Source organism: Amblyomma maculatum, chromosome 9 (assembly GCF_055883805.1).
Source record: "Amblyomma maculatum isolate TAMU_Amacu chromosome 9, ASM5588380v1, whole genome shotgun sequence".
NCBI lineage: Eukaryota > Metazoa > Arthropoda > Arachnida > Ixodida > Ixodidae > Amblyomma > Amblyomma maculatum.
The window spans coordinates 36,443,830-36,455,548 of NC_139352.1; the positions used below are offsets into that span (position 1 = coordinate 36,443,830).

Here is an 11,719-nt window from a genome sequence, read left to right on the forward strand (position 1 = left end):
AGCTTAACGTTAATTTTAACAGATGCCTAGGGCTCCTTACTTACTCTTAACTCTACCTCCTAAATATCTCTCAACCTCAAGAACATAGACGCTGGGCAATAGCAAGGGCTGTTGCTCTTAACTACAAGCACAGCGAGGAGAAGGCCCGTAAATACATGCACTGGCCTAGGTGGACGAAGTGTGATACCTTCAGGCTGCCTCAATGCCTTGGTGCTGGTGCTGGCTTGAAATAAAGCAAAACTTCTAGCGCAGTAGTGAATAATTCGAGAGATGAGACAGATGGGGCAGCAGTCGTGCTTGCTCCCTCGTCTGAACATTCAATCGTAATTAGCTCTGATATCAACTCAGTCGTTCTGAAATTGTTGTGGCTACAAGTCCTGCGAAGCTGCTAATCTACTATGCTTATGCGACCCTGGAGCCCCGCACCCTCCGTCTGGACGCCAGCATAAGTCTGCTTGCGTGAGCGCGAATATGCTAACCTCCTAAACCCAGTTCTCGAATTCCATGTAGGAGGAGCCTAGCCTCGGCTCTGTGCCCTTGAAAGCAAACAATCAAGATTAGACTGGGTTGTGCAGTTTAACATCTTAAAGCTACTCAGGCTATGAAAGATGCGATCAGAGACATTATGAGAGAGCACATAGGCGCCTTCTTTATTGCCTTTATTGAAAAGCGATCGCTTCGGCAGGGATTTGAACCCGCATAATTGGGCCCAGTACTCGAGCGCCCGAACCACTGCACCACCGCGGTGATGTCCATTACAATTGGTATAACAGGAGCATTCACTGGTTGGAAATAAGGTGTTGACGCATCATGGGCAGCAGAAAGTTGGCCTTTTGTGTTGCGTATGAGCAGATCCATTTTGTGTTGCTGAACTCTCGCGAGAAGTTGACTTGCTCTCTTACCGTGCACCCCTGGAGTAATTCTCTTGATCTCGGGCTGCTGATATCTACTGCTGATATTAGTGATATTTATGTACCCCAAGCTAGTCATGATCTAAGTCAAGTGTGTAAAAAGAGCACAATAAAAGAGAAGGTTGACCTGAGAAATAAGAGCACCCTAGCTGCCCCAAGAGGTAAGTGTTTCAGGGCGATGAGAATGAGGAAAATAATAAGTGCTTAGTTACAGGGCTTTATAATATGTAGAACCATCTCCGCTCCGCTCTGCATCTGCTCTTCCGTGGTCCTACCTCATATCACCATGGCGGAGGGGGAATGAATCTGAGAAAATTCGCGGTGTGAAGCAGATATTTGACTCTTCAGGAAGGTGAGCAGTGTTTGACCGTTTGTACATTCGTGAAGTACGCAAGCCTCTGAAATAGAGAGAAAATTGGCCGGCTTTAGGCTGGCGCTCAATGTGCGTCTGCGTCGTAGCGCTTTACAAATCTTTCTTCCCATGAATCATAGTACGCAAGTAACAATGTCATCTAAGGTGTCATTTGGGAGCTTTGAAGACATTGTTATATATTATTGTGATAATTCGTGTTTAAATTTGGTGCAATGTCTAACTAAAGACAGGCAGCCTCGTTACAAAGTGAGACGTAATAGGCCCAAGGCAACATACAGGCGTTGTAGCATCCAGATGTAGAAATTATCATCCGAAATGCAGAATGTCATCAGCTCGAAGAGTATGTGCCATCTCTGAGTCGTCAAGTCAGCCGGTACCTTTATTCCAGAAGACATATCGTCATGTAGACATACAGTAGGTTTTTCAGACAACAACGAAAGCAATAGTGATTTGTCAAAATCTAAAGCCGCAATCAGGTATAAAATGGAGTAATAATATTGCTGAATATTGACTGAAAATTTAAGCGGTTAAAACAGTTATTTTCACCACTTTTGTGGAGTTAATTACACAGCCTGGGAAGCACTAAAATGGCATTTATAATGTTCTAAGCCCCAGTACGCGCACTTATGCTGAGCTAAATGTGGAGAGCCAAAAGCTGCAAAAGGATAAATGTCGAATTTGTGAGGTTTCTAACCCGTGTCCGTGGGTTTAAGCAGAGCTAAAAGCGAAGAGAGCACAGATGCATAAGGATACATGCTGAATTTGTAATGTTTCTGGCTAGTGTGCGCGCGCTCGTGCAGAGCTAAATGTAAAGACAAAACAGCTGCATGAGAACACATGTCGAATCTTTAAGGTTTCTCACCAGCGTGAGTGCGCTTGTGTCTAGTTAAATTTGAGGAAATAGCAGCTGCATACGGACACATGTCGCATTTGAAAGGCTTCTCGCCAGTATGCGTGCGTTTGTGGAGAGTTAAAGCTGCGGAAGTAGCAGCTGCATAAGCACACATGTCGCATTTGTAAGGCTTCTCGCCAGTATGCGTACGCTTGTGCATAGTTAGATGTCCCGATCTAGAAGCTGCATATGGGCAAATATCACATTTGTAAGGTCGTTCGCCAATGTGCGTGAGCTTGTGTCGATTTAAATCGCGTTGTCTGGCAGCTGTGTAAGAGCACAGGTCACATTTGTACGGCTTCTCGCCTGTATGCCTGCGCTTGTGCTCAATTATATGTGGTGACTCGCTATCTGCATAAGGGCAAATGTCACATTTGTAAGGTCGTTCGCCAGTGTGCGTGAGCTTGTGACCGGTTAAATGTGGTGACTCTGCAGATGCAAAAGGTAACATTTCACATTTATAAGGTTTCTTAGCTGTATGCGTGCGCTTGTGTTTAGCTATATCTCCCGAACTAGCAGCTGCATAAGGGAGCATGTCCCATTTGTAGGCCTTCTCACCAGCATGCGTGCGCATGTGCTGAGTTAGATCTCCCGAACTAGCAGCTGCATAAGGGCAAATGTCACATTTGTAAGGTCGTTCGCCAGTGTGCGTGAGCTTGTGACCGGTTAAATGTGGTGACTCTGCAGATGCAAAAGGTAACATTTCACTTTTAAAAGGCTTCTTAGCTGTATGCATGCGCTTGTGTTGAGCTATATCTCCCGAACTAGCAGCTGCATAAGGGAGCATGTCCCATTTGTAGGCCTTCTCACCAGTATGCGTGCGCATGTGCTGAGTTAGATCTCCCGAACTAGCAGCTGCATAAGGGCAAATGTCACATTTGTAAGGTCGTTCGCCAGTGTGCGTGAGCTTGTGACCGGTTAAATGTGGTGACTCTGCAGATGCAAAAGGTAACATTTCACTTTTAAAAGGTTTCTTAGCTGTATGCATGCGCTTGTGTTGAGCTATATCTCTCGAACTAGCAGCTGCATAAGGGCGCATGTCACATTTGTAGGCCTTCTCACCAGTACGCGTGCGCATGTGCTGAGTTAGATCTCCCGAACTAGCAGCTGCATAAGGGCAAATGTCACATTTGTAAGGTCGTTCCCCAGTGTGCGTGAGCTTGTGACCGGTTAAATGTGGTGACTCTGCAGATGCAAAAGGTAACATTTCACTTTTAAAAGGCTTCTTAGCTGTATGCATGCGCTTGTGTTGAGCTATATCTCCCGAACTAGCAGCTGCATAAGGGCGCATGTCACATTTGTAGGCCTTCTCACCAGTATGCGTGCGCATGTGCTGAGTTAGATCTCCCGAACTAGCAGCTGCATAAGGGCAAATGTCACATTTGTAAGGTCGTTCGCCAGTGTGCGTGAGCTTGTGACCGGTTAAATGTGGTGACTCTGCAGATGCAAAAGGTAACATTTCACATTTATAAGGTTTCTTAGCTGTATGCATGCGCTTGTGCTTAGCTATATCTCCCGAACTAGCAGCTGCATAAGGGAGCATGTCCCATTTGTAGGCCTTCTCACCAGTATGCGTGCGAATGTGCTGAGTTAAATCTCCCATACTAGCAGCTGCATATGAGCAAATGTCACATTTGTAAGGTCGTTCGCCAGCGTGGATACGCTCGGCTTGATTTAAATCATCTGGCCAGGCTGTTGTATAAGGGCACAAGTCACATTTGTAGGGCTCCTCGCCAGTATGCGTACGCTTGTGCAGAGTTAGGTCTCCCGATCTAGAAGCTGCATATGGGCGAATATCACATTTGAAATGTCTTTCGCCAGTGTGCGTGAGCTCGCTGTCGGTACAATGCGATGACTGCGCAGATGCACTAGAAAGCATGTCATCTCTGCGACGACTCTCGCTGACAACCTTGCTTGTTTGCAAAGTTTGAGTGTTAAACTCATGAGTGGGAAATGGGTGCCCCTCAGCTGTATATGTTCGTCCTGCTTCAAGACTTAGCATACGACTTTCACAACTGGGCTCACACGCAAACAACATTGGAAACTCTGAACCGATAACTGTGCTTTCTTCCGTGTGATTCACCATGTGTCTGTTAAGGTCTGTGAAGTTCGAAGAAGTGTACGCACAGAAGCGGCACTTGAACAGGTCTCCTTTGCTTGGAGGTCTCTTGTCGGAGAAGATACACCTTTCCATGAACATTATACTAGGGCTAGGGGCTTTGCTGGCACTGTCGGCTACGCTTCGACTCAGCCGTTTGTCCGCAGATTAGACCTGAAGGAAACACCTGTGATTGCAGCCAGGAATGCAGACCTCTTCTGCAAATAAATTCACGAAATCTGAATGTTAAGCAAAGATACGTTCGCTTGCTATTTGCACTCTGTCGTTTTTGTACAATTCGCATGCAGTGTATTATGTATGATGGACCTGCTTAAAACAGAGCGGAAATATTGCTAGACAAATTACTAATCTAATGAACGTGCAACAGTTGTATAGAGCAAGCAAGTGTTGTCGAACAGCGCGCCCTGTAATAACAGTGCTTCATGAAAGTTTCAAACGATGCTCTTATGTAAGCAGTTATGTTGTGTTTTGTTTCACACTACAAGCGTCTGTCATATACTAACCGGGTGAAAATTCGTATCAAGCAGCAACAAGCTGCGACCATATATATATATATATATATATATATATATATATATATATATATATATATATATATATATATATATATATATATATATATATATATATTAAGTTAGACTGTGAATATAAAAGCAAAATACTATAACGTTAAGCTTTCGCAAATTGTCTTTTATAACCAATATAGTACATTAATATGTTTCATAATACATATGCTTCTAAGCGAAAAATATTCATGTTTTTTTAAGCTATCATCGTTCTAGCATTGAAATCATTCAATCTAAACAATACCGAAGATATCAATACCTAGGAAATGAATGCCAGCATGTCATAATTGGCGTAACACGCCTGAAAAGTGTCGACTTGTTACGAATACATATAAAATAACCGCTGAACAAAGTCTGCACAAATAATTTGAGTATGCTCCGAGCACATATGCAAGGCATTGGCGTGAATGCATGAAGATGGCAATTAATTGATCACTGAGTATGCTCCCAGTTATTATTGTTCATTTGGCTGAAAGTGTAAGCACGCAAAAGATGAAGAAAATATCGCGTGTTTGATCCTTTTTAATAAATATTATACATCGTGAAAAGATATCTTGAAAGTTGGCACGCTTGCCTTTTATTTGCAAATGTATTGATTTGTGAGGGTGTAACCTTACCGAAATTGTTGTAACTGCGCAAAAACGTAGGACAACAGGAAGAAACACATACGACACTTAGAAGCGCATTATTTCATTATGAACCAACTAGCCCGGCAAATCTGGTAACTTTAACGGCGTTAAATGGAGGCGCTTGCAGTTGCGTGGGGACATTTTCGTCATTCCTAGTTAATTATAAAAAATTAGCTGAAAGGCAATCTTAGAACCCTATTCATCTCTGTAGCTCCCAAGTAAGCATGTTGCCAAATACCTTTAGATTTCGTCCCAAGATTACAAAGGTTGTATGAAACATGCCTCTCGTGTCTGATGACTCAGGAAGTAGAGATCGCACTATGAGCCGATTTCCCAATATCTTTTTGAAAGCCATAGACAAAGGAACCTGGACTTCTTTGCATCCAACTGGCAGCCTGAGGCTTAACTGTTTCCTATACCGCGCCCCAGCCTCAACAGAGAGTTTCCCCATCGCTCTCGCTGTCTGAGTATAACCAGCTAAAATGTATGATCTAGAGGAACATTCACTGTTCTTGAAGATACGAAAGTGGCATGGGCATGGCCAATGTTTAAGCGTATGACAGACATCACCTGCAGTGGGGTACGATCTCCCATCGTACCCATTAAAGTCAGCTTGCCCTCTGCGATAGTAAGGCTAGCTATCACACGCTTCTGCTAGTATAGATAACGTTAACATTAACTATCAAAAGATGGCGACAGTCCAGGCAAAATAAGAGTCACCCCTGGCCTTGTACTGCACACGCAGGAGCGTCAGGACTCTTCGGCCTTTGAAACTCAACCCGAGCGGACGCATCCCCTTTCGACTCGCGGTAATTTTTCCGCCTGCTCACCCTGTCCGGTCTCGGAGCTTATCCCCTGCCCTAGCGTGGGCGCACATTCGCCTGTGACCTTGCTGGTGAGTCGGACGACCTAGATTCATTAGCGAGTATTATTGCTAGCCGCATTGCTGTTACTGCATCAAAAAATGCCTGTTTGTTGTCGGCACGTGGTGCTCTTTTGTTTCCAAGACCATGGGCCGCAGTGGTCGGCGTGCGTTTGATAGTTCATTTGATTACTGGGTGGGATCTGTGGTTTGGAATTTCATCCGCGACGAAGCGGAGAAAACTTATTTATCCTCCTCTTACAACACCCCACTGCCTACAAGAGCGCTCAAGACGTGGGGTGCCTGGCAACCTACTCTCTCCCCGTCAAAGAACCACCGCACCAACCTCTTTGTGAGTACTCAAGTAGGCCGACCAAGAGTGCCGTGAACCAGAATAATGCTAGCACAAAAGACAGTCGTTTTGAGACAGGCAGCGGAAGAGGCTGTGCGTTGTTCTTCTGCGGGGCGCTTATAGCCGAAGTTCAGGCGCCGGGTGCATGGCCCTTACCGCATCGAGTCTATGCCTTCGAGCCAGCGCCGCGTCGAAGGACATCTTTCACAGTGTTTGAATGTCCGTATGACTTACTTTCGTTGCGCTATCCTTCTTCCTATCATTGCTTATACGCATTATTTATTAGCCTAATTGGTAAATATTGCTTTATGATTACGCGCCATGTCGCGGTTTGAGTTTTCATATGCATTATATCGTACTTTTGTTCCCTTTGATTCTTACCTTGCGTTTTTGCTGCTAATATTTATATATTTTGTATGTTCTTCGCACTCCTGGAATTTCTTCTGATATATTAAAGCACCGACACGGTAAATGTACATGGCAGACCGGCCTAACACATTTTGTTGTCTAAGTGTAGCTCTGAGGTAAAGTACTAGCGTAAAGCGGCCCCTGTGCCTCCACGGTTCGCGCCTGATAGCCGTTGGCTAGAGGACTGTGTGACAATCTTTCATCCCCAAGTTTTCATTTTTCCCTTAACGGCTGTCTGGAGAACATGTGCTGCTTTGCTTTCAATGACGTATAGCAAAGTCTCAAGGGAAGACGAGTTTTATCGCGTGATTTTTGTCTATTGCAGGCACTGCAAAAAAAAAAAAAAGGAGCTGCCACCTTTATTTGGATTTATACCTTATTCTTATGCTGACATCGAAGGCTATCTTATATTTTAGTCATATTTTGGTCTAAAAATGAGGATCAACTTTGCAATGCTAATTGCCTTGTACACGTTTGGGGGTTGAAGTGGTAATGAAGGGAAGAGATGGTGCAGGTCCCTGTAGCACTGGTAGAGGGGAATCAATTTCAAAATCAGCAATCTGATTGTACCATTCTGCAAGAATGCTGTTTTAGCGTAATCGCTGCTTCCTCATTCCGAACTGGGGTCGGCAACTAGCGCAAGGTCTGAAAAACCCTTTACCGTTTAGGTAAAGGGTTTTCCGCATTGCTCGTGTGTAATATGGCGAGTTTCTATAGAATTTTGCTGCCCAAATCGGATTAACTTACTATAGGTCATAAAGTAGACAAGTTGGGTCTGTTTTGAGGTATTGAATTTATAATGGAGCCATTGCATATATTGGTGATGTGGTCAAAGAGCTCAAAGTGCTTATCTTAATTTTTGGAATTATAAAACTGCAGTGATGAATAAGGAAATTTAAAACTTGCTCACACCATCGAAACATGACTACTACGTAACAATATATATACAAAAATATAGTTAGCTATATGGGGTTTAATAGCGCGAAAGAAGCTGCGGCTATGCTGGGCAAAACACAAGGTTAAAAGAGTTGTTACGTCAGGTGCTTGGAGTTATAATACTGATATTAAAACCTTGAGCATCTTAAGGAAGATCAAAAAGGAGCTTTGGTTCCACCTTCAGCGAGAAGTACGGCACCTTGGCGCAAAGAAATTTTATGAAGAATGGGAACACCTAATGATCATATTCAAAGAAGAAAATCGAAGAATAGAAGTCTGCTATTAGGAGTCTTGCTCGCGCCAAGCTTCGATCCGCCGTGGCGTTGCGTGGGCGGTGCATTGTCACAGCGAACCCGCCCGACGGAGCGATTCCAGATTGCATGAGCCCCTTGGCTAGGATAACGCCCGCTCCGAAAAAACAACCCCCCCCCCCCCACACACACACACACCCTATGGTGTGGGGAGCCTTAACCGGGGTTGCCGTAGCATGATTATGGTTGTTGGTTGAGGTCTGTGCCCTTAGAGGAGGGCTGCACCCAGTGCGCCCTCCCCTCCATCTGACAAGGCATGGAATGCACACACAAGAGAAAAATCGACGAATGATTATTCGTCTAAAAGCAATGCAGGGTGAAATGGAATATGTTTGTTATAAAATACTGTAAACTATGCTTTCCCACGATGTTCAAGTTGTGGGCACGAGATTAAAATGTCGTTGATAGTGAGTTCCTCACTGCACATTTCACACGCCGAATTGTCTTTTTTGTCAAGAGGAAATTATATGTAATGTGTGTGTTTCCTATGCGTAGACGACATAAAATAACTTCGATAAAACGTTCTTGGTGTCGGCATGATTTCCATTCCCCTAAAAAGGGCTTTATAGAATACAACTTGTTGTTTGTTTCATTTGCCCAAGCAGTTTGCCACCTAGCTCTTAGTTTGCTGCGTGCCAATTTTATGCAATCCCTGTGTGATATGCTCTCATGCTTTATATTCATGTATTTGGCCTGTGCAGCGCATATATCTGCTCTTTCATTTCCCCTGATCGCTGCATGACTGGAGACCCAGCAGAATTTTATATTGTTTTCGCCACGTTATCTGCACTATGTTGTGTATCATGTTGCCAATTAGGGGTTCAATTGCATTTTTAGAGTTTAGTGCTGTGAGAACGCTTAAAGAGTCAGTGTAGACAATGCTATATTCGATGTTTTGATTTCTTATTTTCTGTACTGCAGTACAAGCAGCGTAACAGTCTGGAGTGAACACTGATGTATAAGGAGGTAATCTTGTTATTGCTTCTGTTTCATCTTGTACTGATGCACTTCCAACATAGTCTCTCGTTTTTGAACCATCTGTGTAAAATGCATTGTAATTCGTATATTTTTGTCAGTGCCGATATTTCTTGCTATATGTGTTCATGTGGAGTGTACATTTTTGAAATTGTGTTGGCGTGAGGTCAGAAACAGCGGGGAGAGTATACCACAGAGGGAGTGGTTCGTGTCTTGGTGCAATACATTGTTTCATTCAGTATGTCCAGGTCTCGGAATTTTTCTTCAAAGCGCAGGAGTAAAGGTTTATTTGCTTGATGCTTGTTGCTGAAGAGTATTTGGAAAGGGCATTTCGTGACGATAGAGTAAGAGATGTTAGGCATAGAACGAATTTTGAGGACGTCTGTACACGTTAGTGCAGTTCTTCGATCTTTTATTGCAGGGTAATTAGTTTTCACATAAAGGCTAGGTATTGGAGATGTTCTATAAGCACCGGATGATAAATGTAAACCAAGATTATGAACCGGATCTAGCCGCTTTATGTAGGATGGCCTGGCCGAGCCGTATATACTATTGAGCCATAGTCTAACTTAGAGCGTATTAGAGAACAGTAAATATGTAAAAGACATGCCCTATCGGACCCCCAGCGTTTTCTTGAGAGTAGTTCATCACATTGAGGACTTGGGATGCTTTTTTCGTTAAGTTGTTTACGTGTGGGAGAAAGGTTAGTTTTTTGTCAAAGGTAACACCTAAAAATTTACCTTCTTGTTTAATGGCTATTAGATTCTGGTTCAGGTGAAGTGTAGGATTGATTTGCAATCCTCGTCTTAGCGAAAAGAAAACGGCTAGTGTTTTTGTTTTTGTGGAGAGAGCTTAATCCATAGTGATTTGTATTTGCCTCTCGCAGATTTACAAGTTGGACGACGTGTATGCTATTTGGACGTCGTGTACATAAAGAGAACACATTATGGACCTTGGGATTATTTTTGCTAAGGAATGTATCTTAATTATGAAGATGGTTCTGCTTAAGACAAAGCCCTGGGGAACGCCGTTTTCCTGCACGAAGTTAGTTGAAAAAGTTGCGCCTAAGCGGACTTTGAATGTACGGTTGGTTAGGAAGTCACTAAAGCAGCTTAGTATTCTGCCGCGGATACCTAGCTCGGCTAGGTAAAGCAGGATGCCAAACCTCCACCTTGTATCGTAGGCCTTCTCCAGGTCTAAGGAGACCCCCATACAATGCTGTTTGTGAATGAACGCTTCCCTGACTGTTTTCAAGGCGGATCAGGTTATCAGTTGTAGAAGATGGCTTTTTAAACCCGCAATGATGTATATCTAGTAGTTTTCGGGACTGGAGAAGAAAAGTGAGTCGGATGTTTGTTATACTTTCAAAAGATTTTGCGATTGTTTAGGGCTATTAGTAAATAACTGGCCGGTTTCGTAGGGGGGCCTTTCTGGGTTTCAAAATCGGTACTATTACTGCTTTTTTCACGCCTCAAGTTATTTTAGTTTACCAAATTTTATTAAAATATTTTACCAGGGCATCTCTGGCAGCTTCAGAGAGGTGCGCAAGCATAGCATAATGTATGTTGTCTGGGCCTGGTGCTGTTTTTTTTACCACGGGATAAACTGTATATAGTTCTTGTAATGTAATTGGCCTGCTGTATTCTTCATTTGTGCCTGCACGAAAGGAAAGTTTTTATTTCTCCGTTATTTCCTTGTGTTTTTAAAATTTGTCTGTATAGTTTGAAGAGCTCGAAACTTTAGAGATATGTTCTCCCAAAATGTTCGCCTGTTCATCGAGTGTTGATTGCGTTCCGGGTGTCGTCAAGATTGGAAAAGTAAATGGGATACAATCGCCGGTGAACTTTTGAACCTGTTTCCACATTTTCTTTGCAGCTGTTAGTGGATAATGGTTGTACGGTCATGTGCGCTGCATTTTGCACAGGTAAGGCGTCCTCGGCATATCTGGCTACCATGCCCGTACCGCTGACACTTGAAGCACCTGTGGGGGCTTAGTATGTACGGGCTAACTTTGCATTGGATGAATTCCACATTGATGAATTCAGGAAGTGTGCTCCGGTTGAAAGTGAGAACAATATGTTTCGTTTTTATTTCCTCATTCTATCGCCTGATTGTTGTTCTTCGAACTGCCGTTACACTTTGGTTCTATAGTCCCTCAAGGAAATCTGATTCTGTTTCATTTAGGAGGTCTCGCTCAGAAACCACTCCCTGGTAGCTATTAAGACTGCGGTGGGGTGATACTTGAACGTCAAGGTGAGCAAATGTATTATGAGGGGTTTTTCAGACCGGCTTTTGTCTGATACCTCTATTAGAAGGTCACCAGATCCTAGTTTTTTCGCTTTATAGTTAGCCCCAGTGATGGCCTTCAGCAAGTTGGCAATCAGA

At 43.5% G+C, this 11,719-nt stretch overlaps 1 long non-coding RNA gene across 1 annotated transcript; it reads left to right on the forward strand.

Annotated features, from left to right (window-relative positions):
• The first annotated feature begins 3,543 nt into the window (after positions 1 to 3,543).
• LOC146178850 (uncharacterized) lies at positions 3,544 to 10,537 on the forward strand. The gene is made up of 3 exons (XR_014700887.1): positions 3,544 to 3,628; positions 6,236 to 6,385; positions 10,221 to 10,537. It is a non-coding gene; the product is annotated as an uncharacterized LOC146178850 (long non-coding RNA).
• The last annotated feature ends 1,182 nt before the right edge of the window (positions 10,538 to 11,719 follow it).